Genomic DNA, 19,433 nt, shown 5'->3' on the forward strand with positions numbered 1-19,433 from the left:
CGCACTAAACACGTACCCAACGCATACCATGCTCGGATGGTAACGCGTAGGGATCGAGAACGGTGCGCATAGGGTGCGCGGATCCAAAAACATGGAAAAAAATATAAAATAAAGTTTGGAACATATAGTTTAAAAAAGATTTTGAAAAATATAAAAAAATATGTTTGAAAAACCTATTAAATTCAAATAATATTTTTACATTTTTAAAAGAATTAATTGAAAAAATTAGTTTAAAAATGGTGATAAAAACATGATATCTTCAGAGATAAGTTAAAGATAGGAATTAGCATTTAAAAAACCTTTGAAATTCACTGAAAAAAACATAGGTTTCATGCACGTTATAGTTAGGAATTGGCATTTAAAAAATCTTTGAAATTCACTGAAAAAACCATAGGTTTCAGAGGCGTTATAGTTAGGAATTGGCATTTAAAAAACCTTGGAAATTCACTGAAAAAAAAATAGGTTTCAGGGGCGTTATAGTTAGCTGGAAATTTCCCTCGTACAAAACCCTAGAAATTCCCCTGTTATAGTTAGTTCAGCTAACTATAACTCGCGCCCCCGCAATGCACAGCTGATGACGTCACATATTACATCACTCATGACATGGTCAGTGACATCACTGATGACATCTCAAATGACATCACTGATGACGTCATCCATGTGATAAATTAGTACATCTTCTCACACCCTTTGATATACTCAATCAAAATTTCAGACGTCCATTCTCAAAACCATAGATACTCCAATACCAATAACTACATACCCACTCATTGACTCTTAGATCTTCACACACATCCACTCACTCACCTGTACAGTCACTCATACTTACAGTCACTCAGTACAGGACTATCATATGCATTTATACACCTACATAGACACTCACACACCACCAATCATCCATAGAGGTACTCTCACACTTAGTCATGCAAATAATTAATCACACTCCCATTTACTCACCTATGCAGTTATACACACACAAGTTCACTTACTCATAAAAATAGTACCACATTCTTACGCTCTTAAACAATCACTGATACAAGCACACACTCATCCATACAGCCACTCTCACAATCACACACTCTCACATATACCCACTTATATACTCTTACACACATATATACTGCCTTTCACATATGTAGTTACTCACACATGTACCACTGAGATATACATTCAATCACTAACACACCCATACATACACTCACCCAACCATACAGTCCATCACAGATGCACTCTTAAAACCATGCACCCATAGAATCACCCACTTACACATGTATGCACAGAGTCACACACACCCCACCCACACAAACACTCAGGCACCCATACAGATACTCAGACAACCAATCAATAACCCATAGAGACACTCGTATAGCTATTCACAAAACCATGCAGCTGCTTATACACCAACAGACAGACAGATACAGACATTCACCCAGTTTAGTCACTAGTCTGCAGTAAGATACGTTTAATGACTCACTTATAGAGTCAGTCACGCACCTACTAAATCATCCATTCACACACTTATACACCCACTCATTCCTCTATAGATTCTCCCCTATATATATATTAAACATATTTAAAATTTACACAAACACACACTCACTGGATGACGTCATCAGTGATGTCATCAGTGATGTCATTTGAGATGTCATCAGTGATGTCACTGACCATGTCATGAGTGATGTAATATAGTGCATTGCGGGGGCGCGAGTTATAGTTAGCTGAACTAACTATAACAGGGGAATTTCTAGGGTTTTGTACGAGGGAAATGTCCAGCTAACTATAACGCCCCTGAAACCTATGGTTTTTTCAGTGAATTTCAAAGGTTTTTTAAATGCCAATTCCTAACTATAACGTGCATGAAACCTATGGTTTTTTCAGTGAATATATATATAGTTAGGACCAAGTTTCAATAGGAAGAGCATTTCTTGTTTTGCTTATAACTTTGGCGTCGTTTGATGAATCTTCATGAAATTTTCCAAACTATTTTTTTTTCCACATCAGCTCTTATGTGGGAAGTTTGGGGGTGGCAGAGAAAAAAGGGGGTCCCAAAACGTGTTTTCTCCATGTTAATTTCCATAGGAAACTTTAGACAAGGCTACAGGTCGAATGGGTGAACGGAATTGCCCCAAATTTGGCAGGGAGAAGGGTCTTGGTCTAGGATGCACACTTTTGTTTATTTGGTGTAAATCCGTTCAGTAGTTTTGGAGAAATATCGAAATTTACAGATATCGATATTTGGGAATTCTGCCATCTGATTGGCTGAGGCGTTACGAGCACGAGCTTTCTGCTTATTGGTTGTGAGCGCTGCGAGCGGTTGCAACTAGGAAGTGTTGGCCGCCATTTTGTGATTCCATTGAAGCGAGTAAGGGGGAAAAAGGGCAAAAAGAGTAGGAAACAGGAGGATAGAAGCACTGTAACCTCTGTGGGGGAGTGTGAAGCGAAGTACTCACACCTACCAGTCTGATAGTGCGGTGTTGCTCAGAGTGACATGGTGGTGAGATGAGATGCTGCTACAGTCGGGTATGAAACCTAGAGCCTAAACCAGGAGGTCATTGCTGTAAAGTGATGTGCTCTGGTGTTTGTAGGATACCTGTGGAAGTAGTGTTAGTAGGCATTTATACCATACAGGGAGTGGGAAGTGAACTACTGAGCTCTACTGTGTGTTTATACTATACCGGAAGTGGGAAGCGAAGTACTATGCCTACTTGTGTGAAGACTCGGGGATCAAACCGAGTTGATTGTTGTAAAGTGATGGGCTGTGGGCGATGTAGCATACTGGCCGCTGTAGTATAACTGTGTAAGAAGTGTTAGTATGCGTTTATACTATACAGGGAGTGGGAAGCGAACTACTCACCCCTACTGGTCTGAAGACTCGGGGATTAAACCGTGAGCTCATTGCTGTAAAGTGATGTGCTCTGTGTACTATTTCAATGTAAGTCATAGTACAATGTTAGTATGTAATGATACTATAATGTAAGTATGTAATGTTAGAATGTAGGGCTGTCATGAGGGGAATCTTGGGGAGTTTGTACACGGTGCTGGAGAAGACGGATGCCTTGGTGTCTGGTCCTGTTGGTGGCTGTTTAAGCTGTCTTCTTTTCCTGCAATAAATCTACTTATCGGATCCACTGCTGTCTTCCTGTTCACTACATAAATTTGGCGACGAGCGGGAGAAGGTGAAAGGAAGGCAGCACTCACCAAGATTTTGGTTCTTGCTTGCATTGTGCTGAAGACCCATTTTCTTGGTGAATCTGTTTCTACTCATCCCAGGGTTGTCGGCTCATCGAACTATGTCATCCTACCTCTGGTAGGATTTATATTTGTTTGATTTTAGGCTTCCTCTGCCTCTTCACTACACTCTGGTTGCTGTACCACACGTGTGCAAGTAATGTTAGTATGCGTTTATACTGATTCTGTAGTTATGCTTTAAACAAAGCATCATGGTCCCATGGAGCGCCACCTCACAGGTGCAGGTCATACAATGTCCCGGGTTGTGCAAGCGCAGGACATTTATGTTTGTTATTACAGGGCGGGAGCATTGCTTGCACCCTGTGATAGTAAATTCTTGTTTGCCTCATTGAAGCGAGAAGAGAAAAACCTCGTATCTCTTCAATAAGGCAGATCCGGATGGTAAAAATGGAAGAAAAAAAAATGAAGTCTCAGCCGTTCATTTAAATGAGCCCATTGGTGGGTGATGTTCCGGGGCCAATCCTATTATTATATTGCGGGGTCTCTGCAGCACTGGGGATCTTAATCTCACATGTAAATTAGGCTCAGGAGGGAACCGAGACGTTTCGCAGCCTAGGGGATCGCCACCTTCCCGGGTATTGTTTAGTAATTGTTCGGGGGGCTTCGAGGCCAACTCAAGTCTGGGGATCGGCAATCTCCGGGGCTTTATTTAAATATGCAGGGTGGGCCTCGCCAGTCCTTGAAGCCTCGGTGGCCCTAGGCAGTGCCTTATTGGTTCTGAAATCACATGGGCAGGACTCATGGTGTTATAAAGTGATACACTCATAGAACCCTTGCCGTTGTACAATTGCCCAGCCTTCATTTATGTAATAGTCTGTTGGTTTATATTTGGTAGGTGCACTGGAAAATTAAACAAAATTTCCCTTATAACCTACTATCAACCGCCAATTTTCACAATAAACTACAGACAAGTGTTGTCAGAAAAAGAAGACCCGTACAATCAGTTATTTATTGGTAAAAAAAAAAAAAACTTTTATTAACACAACACAAATAATTGGAAATGTAAGTTTATTAGAACAACAGTAAAACATGAAAGAAGTGGGTGGGACTCCTCCGGAAGCAGCGAACAAAACCTGCAAGATAAAAAAAAAACATAAGTATATGAGCCATGTCTAAGAGAAAAAGAAAGGTAGTTAGAATGAACGGAGGAAAGTGAGAATGGGACAGAGAGTGAGTGGGTGGAAGGGAGAAGGGGAGGGAGAGTGAAAAAAATAGAGGGAGAAGGAGACAGAGCGTCGGCCTACTGCACCCAGCCCTCACTGCTCACCTCCCGTCACCCGTGTGTCTGGGACGCTGGGGTCCGCGAGAAAGTGTGCGGCCAGCAAGTCTTTCAAATGAAACAGAGATATGAATGAGGCCTGAGATTATATTATTATCTACGGCAACATCGCTTGTCTGCGCCTGTGCACCCAGGCTGCTGCACCCCAGCCCCTTCTCCCGCACTGTGCTCAACTGCAGCTCCTGCGCACCGAGGCATCACTGCTCACCTGCCACAACCGGTGTGTCCAACGACATGCTGGTGCGAGCTCTAACTCCGGGGGTGCCGCTCTCAGGGTGGAACAGCAGGTCTCTGGTCTGGGACGGTGTCTTGATACCACGATGGAAGGCGTCAGAATGCCCAGGGCCTCATCACGGGCTGAGCATTCGCTCGGCCAATTATGGTGCCACTAACTCAGTGTCTGAAAAGGGAGAAATAATATAATGCTTGAAACGTCTTGAGGTAAATGAAGGTTTATTTCAAGCTTAATAGAGAACACCAGCTGAGTGCATCCTTCCTTCTTGAAGTACAATATACCAACTGTTAGTGGTAATCATGGTCCAAAGACGAGTTGGAGTGCACGAGAAGAGACATGGTTAAATAATAATATGTTATGCCAACGTTCACATACAAAGGAACAGTGCGCATGCTAGAAGCATAATGTGCACGTGCAATGCAGTGGTGCAAGGCTGTGTGCATGTACACTTAGTAATCAGCTCACTACAGTGTCATTTGAGATGTCATCAGTTATGTCACTGACACTGTCATGAGTTATGTAATATGCGACGTCAACACCAGTGCATTGCGTGCACGCAAATTATAGTTAGTTCAACTAACTATAACGGGCGAATTTCTCTGGTATTATATAAGTCAAATGTCCAACTAACTATAACGTCCCTGAAACCTATGGTTTTTTCAGTGAATTTGTAAGGTTTTTTAAATGCTAATTCCTAACTATAATGTCCGTAAAACCTATGGTTTTTTCAGTGAATATATATATATGTCTGTGTCACAGCAATCCTTTAGTGCAAGTATTGCATAAAGCAGGCACAGACTCTGATATGGTGCAAAGTTTAAAGTTTTATTTGAGTGACAGAGGGGCATATTTACAACGAGGCGATGACAAATTATCGCCGCTTTTGCGGCTGTTTTTGGCCGAAAAGCGGCAATAATTTTATCGCTATATTAGCAAGGTCACGCTAACGCGTGAAACCTTGCTTTAGCATGGGGTTTGCTAACGCGCAGCTTTGCATCTCTAATGAGATGCAAAATGGGCATTCCTGACCTGACATGACAGGAGAAATGTCGCTAAGCGACATTTCTCCTATCATCAAGCCCCACGCTATGAAGCATAGCGTCAGGAAAAGTAGCGATAACACCTGTTATCGCTACTTTCCTAACACCTGCTTCAGGACTGACTTAGCCATGATATCCTATGGGAGGAGGATATCATGGCTAAGTTTGTGAGTCCCTATCAACTAGCTAACGTGAGATTATCGCTGGGCTTCCAGCGATAATCTGACGTTAGCCAGTTAGCGTGAGAATTTTTATCGCTTTGGAGATAAGCGTTGCTAATAGCACGCTATCTCAGCGATAAAAATCCACGCTAGCCAGCGATAACTATCCTAGCGCTAAGTGTGCTTAGCGATAATTATCGCCGGTTGTTGTTGATATGCTCCAGAGTGCGGTCCAAGAGGCGTTTCGACCACGTCCTGTGGCCTTGACATATATGTGTGTATATATTCACTTAAAAATAAGTAAATATTCACTTAACAACCTAAAGGTTACAGGGGCGTTATAGTTAGGAAAAATAACTTTAAAAACCTTAGACATTCACTATAAAAAATAAAGGATGCAGGGACATTATAGTTAGGCTCAGATTTCATTCGTACAAAACCTGTGAAATTCTATGTCAGGACTGGAGGCGAGGATTATGCCTTCTTTCTTCCCTTTATTTTGTACAGCAGCACAGAAAGAAGTAAATAAAGACTACGTTTCCCATGAACCATAGGGAAAAAAAGTAGTCATTTACACTGAGATAACAACCAATCCACAAAAAGTAACAACGTCCAATCAGGGCCTCTCGAGCCCTCTATAGTCCTTTGTTAGTGCCTGATCTTCTCTTTCTTCGCTGCTGCGCAGCCAGTTAAGTCTCCTCAGAGTCTTTTACTGTTTGGGGGGGCTTTTGTGGTATTTATGATGTACCTTTAATGTTAATATTGTACTAAGTCGCTTTGTATGCGCGATTTTCATGGTAGTTTTGCTTATGCGATTTTTCCTTGTGGTGTTTTAACCATTTAAGTGATAGCGCGTTTCAGTTTCGTCACGCGGTCTCCGCGTTTGTATTTCGTGAGTTTTGTCTTTTAGTCGCGTGTGTTTTGCTTTCGACCGCGGGACCGAGAGGTTCCTCTCTCGCTCCTACGCGGTCGCTACTGGCGCGCTCCGTTCCTCCCGCCGCCTGGGGGCGTGGGAGGCTGTGGCTTGTCGCGTCGCGTCTCTGGTTTTCGTTGATGTTTTTTCCAGAGACGCGCGCGCGCTTACTACGGAGCTCTGGGCTGAGGTGAACGCCGTGTAATGGTCTGTACGGGGTCTGCGAGGCTGACAGTAACGCTCGCGGCCCATCTTGCATAATTTTACACTCGATCCCTTCAGAAACGGGGATTCGAGTCTGTGTTGCTCGTTGAGCGCTGACGCCTCCTTTGGGGGTCTGTAGTGGCCTTTTGGCTTTCTTTTGGGGACAGTCCCAGCCCAGTTTGTCTGCAATTATTTCAAAAATTAATTACTTGGCCAGCGTTGTCCCCTCAGGGCCAGGCACCCAACAAAATTAAGTGGTTTGGGCCACGTATATATATATTTTAAGCTGACACCCAGCTTTGGTTCATATTTTGTTTGCGAATTGCAGCGCAAACCCTTTGTTTACCCTTCCCTCACCTGAGATGGAATTTTACGAGGATCACCACGAGGAGGAGGAAGACCCTCTGGTGGATATGCCATGGGGTGACGCTTTCTATGAAGCTGTGGATACCTCTATCTATAGGGCAGCGGATCAAGCCATCTCCCCTTTGGAAGATAGGCTGACGCAGAAAATAGAACAAGCGTTCTGGCGTCTAGAGCGTAGAGCTGCTCTGCCTTCTACTTCCCAAGACCCGGGCCCACCGCCTCCTAAACGCCCCTGTGCTCAGGGGGTGGATGTGGACGCTTTTGAGCGCCTCCGACAAGCCTTCCTAGATAGCCATCCCAGCAAGAGTGTGGTTGATTCTTCCGCCCCAGGATTGCCCTCCGGGGATCCTGATGCCAGCCCTTCCAGGTCTTGGCTCCCATCCCGGCCCTCACAGGTCCCGCAGACCCCTTCAGGACCATCTGATTTACAACCACCCCCAACTCCTTCCGACATGCTGGACCCCAACGACATTGTCCACCCACGTTCCTCCGAATGGGTCCCAGCCGAGAAGGTCGCGACCTATGTCGCGGAACATATCAGGCGTCCGCTTGAAAAGGAGGCTCGCAGTTGTCTCTGGGCTGAATGCCCCCGTCCTTCCCTTGAGGGCAAGGTTGCCCTTACCCCGGAGATCGACCCTAGAATGTCAACGTTCCTCCAGAAGTTTATAAGGGACCCAAAGAAGGGCATTGACAGGTCTTGGAGGGCGTGCCAAGACAAGCTCCTGGACGTCCTGGGGCCTGCCACCAACATTCTAGATATGGCAGAAGAAGCCAAAGCTTCGGGGTCCATGATTTCGCCCGAGATGTTATCAGGCTGGGCTCAACGGGTGGTGATATTTTTAGGTAACGCTAACTGCGCTCTCTCCACCGAGCGGCGAAGGTCCCTCCTCATCAAGATCGACCCCAAACTTGGTGACTTGGCAGATTCAGAAGCGGGAGCTATTGCCCAGGGAGGTCTCTTTGGAGAACCCTTCATCAAAAAGTTAGGAAAATTCGTGAATACCTTCACGTCCCTGGACAGGGCACAATCTACCATTAAGAAAGTATTCCCTCGGGTTTTTCGAGGGGCCGGTCGAGGCAGGGGCCGCTCGACCGGTCGACAAAATCAGCAAACCACCCAGAGAGGCTCCGGTCAGTACCAAGACCAGTCAAAGTTTGGGAATTTCTACCCCACAAGAGGACGCCGTGGCAAAGGCAGAGGACACAGGGGAGGAACGTCTAACACAAGCTCTGGTGAGTGTTCTCCCTTTTTCCCCACAAAACATAGGGGGGCGTCTAGCCAGTTGTTACGGGGCATGGCTATCTATCACCCGCGATGCCTGGATTCTTCAGACGGTGAGGGGGTTCCACATAGAATATTTTGGAGACCCAGTGCAACGGATTCCTCCGCGTCCTATTCAGTTTTCACTTCAGGACGCACATCTGGTGGACGAGGAGGTGGCCTCCCTTCTTCGTAAGGGCGCCATCTCTCTCTCCACGCTCCATCCGCGGGGTTTCCTCAGCAATCTTTTTTTGGTCGACAAATCCGACGGGAGCAAGCGTCCGGTCATAAATCTCAGCGAGTTCAACGGATGGTTGGTCTATCGCCATTTCAAAATGGAGGGTATCCTCCTCCTTCGAGATGTGCTCCGCCCTCACGACTGGATGGTCCGTCTGGATCTGAAGGACGCGTATCTGGTAATCCCAATTTTCCGTCCACACCGCCGGTTCCTTCAGTTTGTTTGGCGCCATCAGATCTACGAGTTCGCGTCTCTCCCTTTCGGGCTTTCTTCCGCGCCTTGGTGCTTCACCAAGGTGCTCAAACCGGTGGAAAAATTCCTGAGAGCTCGTGGGATCAGGTTGATCGTGTATCTCGACGACCTCCTTTTGATGGCTACCTGTCCCCGGATGTTATCGGATCATTTCCAGATGACAGTGACTCTCCTCCAAGATCTTGGGTTTGTGATCAACGAGAAAAAATCCCTTCTTCAGCCGGCGCAGTCCGTTACCTTTTTGGGGTTCGTCATCGACTCCACTGCCTCCACTCTAAGTCTGCCGGCCAAAAAACTCGCAAAGATTCGACACGAGTTGCGTCGAGTTCTGGCGCATCAGAGAGTATCTCTTCGCCAGCTGGCCCGTGTGCCCGTGTGGTGGGGCTTCTCTCAGCTTCGATTCAGGCGATTTTTCCGGGCCCGCTACACTACAGGGCCCTTCAGCGCCTCAAGGCATACTTTCTCCGGAAGGGGTTTTCATACTCTCACAAAATCCGCTTATCCGACGAGGCTTGGAGCTAGATCCAATGGTGGCTAACGCACATGGAGGCATGGAACGGAAGAGCGATCTTCGGTTCCGTCCCGGATTTGGTTATCGAGTCGGACGCCAACAGGCTGGGTTGGGGCGCTCGCTGCGGAGATCTTTCCACGGGGGGCTTGTGGTCTCCCGACGAACAGAAGTTACATATAAATTGTCTCGAGCCTCTGGCCGGCTCGTTTGCCGTAAAGTGTTGGACGAAAGACTCCGTACAGTCATGTGTGCTTTTGAAAATGGACAACATGTCGGCCGTCCGTTATATCAACCATCTTGGAGGCACCAAGTCCAAAGCTCTCTCAGACCTAGCGGCGAGCTTCTGGCAGTACTGCCTGGACGCTCAGGTGTCGGTCACAGCGGAGTATCTTCCCGGCCGGGACAATGTGGAGGCGGATTTCCAATCGCGCCACTTCCGGGACTCCAGCCTTTGGCAGTTGGACCGTACGGTTTTTCTCTCGCTCAGCGGGCTGTGGGGTCCCTTCACGGTGGACCTGTTTGCGTCCCGCTTGGATCACCAGCTTCCCCGGTTTTTCAGCTGGAGACCCGATCCTCGGGCGGCAGCAACGGATGCGTTTCTCCAAGACTGGAGCGAGGAGCGCGGCTATGCGTTTCCTCCTTTTGCGATGATTACCCGGACAACTGCCCAAGTCCGCAGACAGCTAGCGGACCTGGTTCTCGTCACCCCTCTGTGGAGGTCGCAAGTGTGGTTTCCGGTTCTACTGGAACTTTCTTGGGATTTTCCAATCCTACTCCCCCGGGTTTCGGATCTTCTCAGGGATCCGTACGGCACTCCGCATCCTCTAGTATCCACGAACTCACTGTGGCTCATGGCGTGGAGGATTTCCGGGGCAGATGGCAAGCCCCAGGCCTTTCGCGAACAGCTGAAGACCTCATCGCCAAGGCCTGGGCGGATAGCACCGTTAAAAGATACAAATCTGCGTGGTGCAGATGGTCCCGTTGGTGTCTGCGATGGGATCTCGATCCCGTGGTCGCAGATGTGGTCCACGTTGTGAACTTTCTGGCGCATTTGGCGTCCAATGGCCTGGCCTATCGCTCTGTTAACACATTCAGATCCGCCATTTCTTCGGGTCATACCCCGGTTGGTGGCTCGGCTGTAGGGGAGCATCCTTTGATCTGCAGGCTCCTAAGGGGTATTCGACTCTCCTTGCCTCCGGAGCCCCGGTATTCAGCTTTGTGGGACGTTAATCAAGTCCTGAATCTTTTTCTATCATGGCAACCCAATAGGTTTCTATCTCGTAAGGAGCTGTCAGCAAAACTTGCAATGCTTCTATGCCTGGTGTCTTGCCGTCGAGTGTCGGATGTGCGCGCTCTTGATATCTCGGGCCGAATGTTCACTCCGGATGGGGTGACATTTACCCTTTCACGGCGTACAAAATGCCACACGAGAGTCATCTCGTACCCGGAATTCTCGGATTCTCCGAAACTTTGTGTGGTCCGTTGTCTCAAGGCATACGAGGAAATGACGGACGACTACCGTCCCCCGGGTGAGCGTCAGCTTCTCATAGCGCTCCGGAAGCCCTTTAAGGCGGTTTCCTCACCCACCATCGCGAGATGGGTTCGTTGGGTGATGCAAGAGGCAGGCATTAACCTCAGGCTCTTTGGGGCGCACTCCACGAGAGGGGCCATGGCATCTAAGGCGTTTGGCCTGGGTGCCCGTTTGGAGGATATCCTCAATGCGGCGGACTGGTCCTCAGATTCCACCTTCAAACGGTTTTACTTCAAGCCTATTCTAAATATGGCTCAGCTAGTTGTGGGCAAGCTTTAAACAAGCATAATCCTCGCCTCCAGTCCTGACATAGAATGAAAAATTTCCTAGCTATCGTAACGGAAAGTTTCAATTCTATTAAGGACTCGGAGGCGAGGATTATCCCGCCCTGTGTTCTCAGAGGGCATCCCTCCCCGTACTGAAGTAAGTAAAGTTTCCTTTGGAACTGGTATAGAAAATGTTGTGTTTGATTGATCTTTCCAATGTATGGTTAGAATGGTGTATCTATTCCGTTTCCTTTCCTTGCTACTGAATACCTAGGGTGGTTTTTTCCCCTGGTAATTCTGTCTTGTTTGTTGCAGGTTCGGATACCCACAAATAGGACTCCTGAAGTTGAGAGTGTGGCTGTCTTCGCGCTCCGAAAGAGAAGATCAGGCACTAACAAAGAACTATAGAGGGCTCGAGAGGCCCTGATTGGACGTTGTTACTTTTTGTGGATTGGTTGTTATCTCAGTGTAAATGACTACTTTTTTTCCCTATGGTTCATGGGAAACGTAGTCTTTATTTACTTCTTTCTGTGCTGCTGTACAAAATAAAGTGAAGAAAGAAGGCATAATCCTCGCCTCCGAGTCCTTAATAGAATTGAAACTTTCCGTTACGATAGCTAGGAAATTTTTCATTCAGCAGTTATAGTTACCCGATCTAACTATAACTTACGCCCCCGCAATGCACTGCTTATTACCTTACATATTACATCACAGCCAGGATGCGCGTTTGCAGAGTGGTGGAGAAAGAGGCATGGCCTCCGAAGTCCTCTCAGCAATTGTGCTCTATGGGACATACTGGAGGTGAGAGGAGGGATTGTTGGCCCCCAAGGAGCCTCTGGAGCCAAGGGGACTTCATCCTCAACCAGAAGTGTGCCAGAAAGCCTTTTCTGAATGGAGGAGGGGGTCCACGCAGCCCACCTACCCCAGGCCGATTTTGGCCCCGGGGACCCCATCCCCGGGGCCCAGCATTTTTCCCCATATTTTTTAAGGGAAGGGGTGCTAAGCAGTCCCCCTCTCTTCCGGACCAATTTCAGCTTTGGGGATCTATCCCCCGGGGCTCCACCTCCAGTGTGGGTGCTCTGGTCCCACCCAGGGCACCCACATTCTAGTGTTGGGGACCACGGTGGAGTCTGATGGCCCCACAATCCCTGCTGGCTCCCCGCCTCCAGCGGGAGACGACATTGCTTTACAGAGAGAGAGCTGCTAACATGCAGCTCCCTCTCTGTCAAAGCAATTATTCTCACTTTCAGCAAGCAAGAGCATTTTTAATGCTCTCGCTTGCAGAAAGTGACCACAGTTTGATATAGCCTGGCGGGGCATCAATCCAGCTGCGCAGAGGGCTTCCCTGGCACACTTCACAGGCGATTATTGACCCCGGGGGGGCGCTTTGTCATCCTGCGTGGCACCCTCCTGGCCCAACCATTGATCATTGCGGCGCTATATGGTCCCAATTCTGATGACCCGGACACTCTTTGCACAGGTTTGGCAGCACATCTTCTCGTTTGGCCCAGCCGCGCTTCTTTAGGTGGGTGATTTTAACGTTACATTATCAGCCACGCTGGACCGTTCTGGGCCGCACACTCCCCATCCACGTGCAGCTTCTCTTTTGCACTCCATACTTACCGACAACTCACTGTTTGATGCGTGGCGGCACACCCGCCCTGATGCATGCGAAGGCACTTGCATGACAAGCTCTCGCGGCTGCTGGTCCCGCTTGGACCTCTGGATCACCACCCCGGATGCATTTGCGTGACTCACCTCTGTTGAGCATATGGCGCGCACCCTTTCAGACCATGCTCCCGTCTGTCTCTGTTTGCGCCTACCTCACTCCCCACATCGCATGTTCTCTTGGCGGCTGCCCCCCAACGTGCTTCGGGACTTTTTTTTTTGCAATTGCCATCCCAAACTACTTTGATCTTAACGAGGGCTCTGTTGACTCCCTTTCTACGCTCTGGGAAGGATTCAAGGCGGTAATTCGAGCGTAATGCATATCCAAGCAGTCCGGTGTGTTACGCTCCATTTGTGGCACTCTTGGAGGTGGAGATCAAGGCTCTGGACTCCCCCCACTCCCTTGACCCTAACCCTGACACACTCGCGCAGCTCCGGGGTAAACTCACCGACTTTACAGACAAGACTAACAGGGAGCTCACATTTTTGGGCAGGGGGACGAGGGCGCACCGCTTCGGTGAGGGGGACCGCCCTGGCAAGACTCTTGCGAACCCCATCCGATTGCCCCACGCGGCATCCTATATTACTGCTCTCCAGGACGGAGGCCAGGACAGAACTACCTCTCCCGAGGAGATCAAGGCTCGCTTCGCCACATTTTATTCTCAACTTTATACAGCCGGGACAGTGCCGTGGCGCGACGTTCTCGATCAATATTTTGACACACTTCACCTCCTCTGGCTTGGAAATTCCCACGGGGAATTCCTTGACGAGCCCTTCTCCAAGGAAGAAATCCTCGCTGCCATTAACGGTCTGGCCGGCGACAAGGCCCCCGGCTCTGACGGCTTGCCAGCATCCTTCTATGAGGCCTTCGTCCCGCACCTCGCCACCATGTACAATGAATTGTTTGAAAGTGGCCAATTTCCCCCCTCACTCCGCAATGCATTGTTCACGCTACTCCTGAAACCAGACAAACCCCCGGATCTCTGCGACTCTTATCGTCCCCTGTCTTTAATTAATACGGATAACAAGATCTTTGCCAAATTATTTGCCTTTCGCCTTCTCTACCCCATGCCACTCATCGCTCGCCCGGACCAGTCCAGATTCATAACCGGCCGAGCTACGTCCCACAATCTCCGTACCATCTTTTCCATCCTTCATCAAATCAATCTCGCGCTCCCGGCGGTGGCCGCCCTGTTCGATGCCACCAAAGCATTTGCCACTCTCTAGTGGCCCTTTGTCTTTTACCTCCTCCCTAGCTTGGGCTTTATCCCATTTTCCTGCGCAAAGTCCAGCTTCTTTATACCCTCCCCACATCCCGCCTTCGGATCAATGGCCAAATCTTTGAGCCTATTCCCATCACAAGGGGTACCAGGCAGGGGTGCCCGCTCTCACCCATGCTTTTCGCCATCGCCATGGAGCCCCTGGCCGCCAGGCTCTGACAACATGACACCCAGAGGGGTCTTGGTTTCATGGCCCAAGCTCTTGTTGTTTCCATGTGTGCGGACGACGTCACACTTTATGTCCGCAACCCTCAGGAGAATCTCAGCCCAATAGTCTGCGAGATGATATGGTTTGGGGGCTTCTCTGGCATCCAGGTCAACTGGGGTAAGTCCGTTCTTTTCCTTCTTACGGATGCTACGGTCCCTTTCTCTTCAGATTACCCTTTCGTATGGGTGTCAGGTCTAACTAGATATTTAGGTATTTGGCTTAGTAGGGATGTGTACGAACTCCGGAAGGCTATCTTCGGCCGTGCTGTGGACTGGCTCGAGTCTAAGATCCAGCTCTGGCGACGATTGCCCCTATCACTTGTGGGCCGCATAGCCATCACCAAGATGGTGGTGCGCCCGAAGTTTTTGTACTTATTTGTAAATATCCCCATCCCCCTGACGGCGCACTTCTTTCGCTGACTGCGCTCGCTAATAATCACTCTGGTCTGGGCCGGTCGGCAGCCCAGAATCGCATATAATATACTCACCCTCCCGGTATCGTGCGGTGGTCTTGGAGCCCCTGATTTTAAATTACACGCCCTCAGTGCCCAGGCCAGCTTCCTCCACTTCTGGATTCACCCGACTCCTTTTCAGTCGCACATCGCGGTGGAGGCTGACCTCGCTGTCCGCTGGCCGCTCCTGACCACATTATTCGCCCCGGTGAAACCCCTACACGATGAGATTGCCATTGTTGAAACTTTACGGTGGGCATGGGACGGGCTCCGGAAATTCTACGGCTCTAGCATGCTCTCTGCAAATGCCATGCCCATCACACATCACCCAGCATTCCCCCCTCTACAGTCAGCCGGAATGGTCAAACACGCGACCCGCTTGGGGCTCTCCACGGTGTCAGACCTCTACCCCGGTGACACTTTCTTCACCCTTGCTGCCGAATCCGGCCCCATGGACACTCTGCTCTACTAGCAACTCAGGGCTCTCTGTAGGGAGCTTCATCCCACGTTTCCTCAACCTCCCCCCTCGATGGCCACCCTCAATTTTCTCTATACATCCCCCTTCCCCTGTCGGCTGATCACCAAGATGTACGCCCTTGCGGACTCCCCCATCTCTACTGACCGAGCTCGCACGGCATGGAGTGAAGATTTTGGCGCCGACGTCTCTCAGGAGGTCTGGCTCTACTGCTGCAATCAGACAAAACACTTGTCCCCAAACTACCTCCTGCACCTCATTCACTTTAAGTATTTGCATAGGCTCTACTGCACCCCAGCCCATCTGCACAAAATGGGCCTCATCCCCAGCAATAGATATTTGCGATGCTCTACTCCCGCAGCAGACTTCTCCCACCTCGCCTGGCTGTGTCCCAGGATTTCAGCATACTGGCGCAAGGTGTGCGCGCCTGTCATTGAGATTACCTCGCTGCCAGTCCAGCCAGACCCTCTGCCTTGCCTCCTAGGTTTCGTGAAATTATGCCCAGATGCTACACGCCGACTGACTGCAATGCTTCTTGTTCTTGCGCGGTGCAGTTTCTCCATGTGCTGGGGTCGATGGTCTGTGCCCAAGGCTGGCGCTTGGCTCAAGGACGCTTCGCGCTGTCAAACACTTTTAGCTGAATTCTGGGACCTGATACCTGCCACTTCCCGCCCAATTTACATTTGGGTCCCCTTGTCTCCTATCTCTCGCGCCAAAACTCCCTGCACACTGCGACCTCTCCCGCGCTCCCCGCCGGCACTCCGCCCACGGCGGCCACCGGTGCTGGTCAGTGACGTGCCATCCCCTAGTCCCTCTTCTATATATGCCGGGCCTCTCCTGGACGCTCTCACTTACTCCCCCAGTGCTGCCTCAGAACCCCTTCCTCTAAGTAATGCAACGTGCTTTATGATTCTCTCATACCCTCTGTTGTATATTATCGAATGTGGCTCTCCCCTGTGATTGTGGACCCTCTGCTCGCATATAATGTAATTATGAAGTGCAATAAGGTAACCTTGATGTGCAATTTTGTTCAATAAAGGTTTTTGAAATTTTTTTTTTTAAAAAACCTTGGAATCATACCTCCACACCGGTAACCAGTGTGGGAGGTATGATTCCACCCTTCTGAAGCGAGCTTAGTGGTGTCACTGGTCTATCCGGTGCCAGCCTTCTCGACCCAGACAGCACAAAATGGATGCTGCCGACCAGAGACTCATTTCTGCCCTTCTGCTGCTGAGCCAAGCTCGAGCAGAGGAAGGCAGCACAATAGGCATCCTGTGACAGGGAGGTGTGACCACCTCCCAGATACAATTTAGTGGATTGGGGCTGGGCGGTAGCACTCAGAGAGTGCCTGAAAGTTTGCACCTGGGGCACCTTTGGTGTTCCTGTGCATAGTCCAGTTCAAACCAGTCCTGGGAGCCATTGGCCCCTGCTCTGGTGCGAAACTGGACAAAGAGCAGGGGAGTTTCCTCGCCCTTGTCCTGACCCTCCCCTAGGAGGGTCCCCTGAATCTGCTCAGCACATGCTGGACTTCGCTGGACTTCGACTGGGCCGACTTCATCTTCCTCTCTGTCCAAAGCTCCATCTGTGCTCTTGCTCCATACAGGCACCCTGTAGGACCTGTGGTGCACGAAGGACAACTGAATAACCTCCCTTGGGGTTAAGGAGTCACTCCCCTGCATTCGCAGTCACCTCAACACAACTGACCGGTCAGCTGCTTCTGAGCTCCTGCGGACTCTGAAGACTTCAGCAACACAGGAGTTGGGTTATGAAGGTCCCTGAGGTTGATCTGCCCTCTCAGGACTGCATAACCTGAACCCCTGTGCACCGCGTCCATTTGCAGTTGCTTTTCCATTTGGAGATTCCCGAGCTTGTGCATTGGTCTCTGTGTAGTCCTGACCCTGAGCAGTATTTGCAACAAAGAACTCCGGCCTCCTCGCACCCAGTTCCCCGTGGGTTGGTACTTTGCAATCTTGCTTGAGGTCCCCTCGCGACTCCTGGTCATTTGGCCTGTGGGTCCTCGTGAGGGTCATCTTGATTTCTGTTGGGATTTCCTGGTTGCTCCAGATGTGTTGTGACTCCCCATTGCTTGGTGAGTCCCCTGGACCTTGCTGGTCCACACCGTAACCTGCTTGATCTTCCTGCATGGGTTGCTTTTGCCAAGGCTTGTTGGTGCTCCAGCCGGACACCGACCCCTCAGCACTTGACATCCTTCGTGGGACAGCTTGCATCTGGCTCCTGGTTGTCGTCAACATCTCCTGGTCCCCGTGGCTGTAGAGTCAAGCATCCCTTCTTCACACCTGAAGCACCCGACATCGGTGGGCATTCGTCTACCGAGCCCCGGTGGGCGGAATTTGCAAAAGAGCCTTTCGCAAAATATCGTGAAACGGCAAAAAATCTCCGCGATCATGCGAAATTTCGCGTGATCGTGGAGATTTTTGTGTGCTGAATTAAAGCGTTACTGAATTCCTGTTGGGGTTTAATTTTTGTGACAGGAGCATCGTGCCAGAATGAATCCTGCCCTGCATATTTATCCAAGAAGATGCCACCGTTTTGTGCAATACCTCTACTCAACTGGAGTACTTTCTACTGGCTAATCAGTAAGTGCTACCTCGTTGGGTAAATGTATAGTGCTTTTCCCACACTACAGCTGTTAAAGGGCCAGAAGAGTTGTCTACGGTGACCATGTGTGTCTGTAACGTTGCCACCACGCCGACGGGCCCCGGGGTCCCTCGAGTCAGCTGTCCATCATAGTGGGGGAAAGGGAGGTAAGACGTTGCCCACCGCAGTTCACATGCCTCTTGTTTATAAAGGGCCAGAGACCGATCAGAGCAGCAGATGAGGAGACAGAACCTCCTGGCGTCAGGAGCTACACGGGGATTGTGCTCGAGAAAGTCGTGGATGCACAGAGCTCCATCAAGGATCGCAGCTAATTTTTGACGGTAGATGTGGGGAGAAAAGCACACCTGCCCAGCCTCGACCTAGCTCCCGAATGTTTTGTGCTGATTAATTCGTTACTGAATTTGAGCTTCAAGTCCGGCACCTGCTTTATTTATATCTGCAAGTGCTTCCTGTTGAGGTTTAATTTTTGTGACAGGAGCATCGTGCCAGAATGAATCCTACCCTGCATATTTACCCAAGAAGATGCTACCGTTTTGTGCAATACCTCTACTCAACTGGAGTACTTTCTACTGGCTAATCAGTAAGTGCTACCTCGTTGGGTAAATGTATAGTGCTTTTCCCACACTACAGCTGCGTAAAGGGCCAGAAGAGTTATCCACGGTGACAATGTGTGTCTGTAACGTTGCCACCATGCCGACGGGCCCCGGGGTCCCTCGAGTCAGCTGTCCATCATAGTGGGGTAAAGGGATGTAAGGCGTTGCCCACCACAGTTCACATGCCTCTTGTTTATAAAGGGCTAGAGACCGATCGGGGCAGCAGATGAGGAGACAGAACCTCCTGGCGTCAGGAGCTACACGGGGAGGGGAACAACCTTTACAATGCAACTTTTACAACGCACTACCATTACAACGAAACTGTTACAACGCAAATGGATTGACAACGCATGCCATTACAACGCAAGTCTTTACATCGACTTGCACAAGATGGCGTGCTAACATTAAAAATAGTGTAGTTTACTATCCAAACACCTTCCCTACTGTTACGTGGACTGGAGTTAGAATAGTAAATTACACTTTTTTAATGTTAGCACGCCATCTAGTGCAAGTCGATGTAAAGACTTGCGTTGTAAAGACTTGCGTTGTCACTGCATTTGCGTTGTAAAAATTTCGTTGTAACAGCATGCGTTGTAAAAGCATGCGTTGTAACATCATACATCCACACGGGGA

This window comes from Triturus cristatus, chromosome 2_2, assembly GCF_964204655.1.
Source record: "Triturus cristatus chromosome 2_2, aTriCri1.1, whole genome shotgun sequence".
NCBI lineage: Eukaryota > Metazoa > Chordata > Amphibia > Caudata > Salamandridae > Triturus > Triturus cristatus.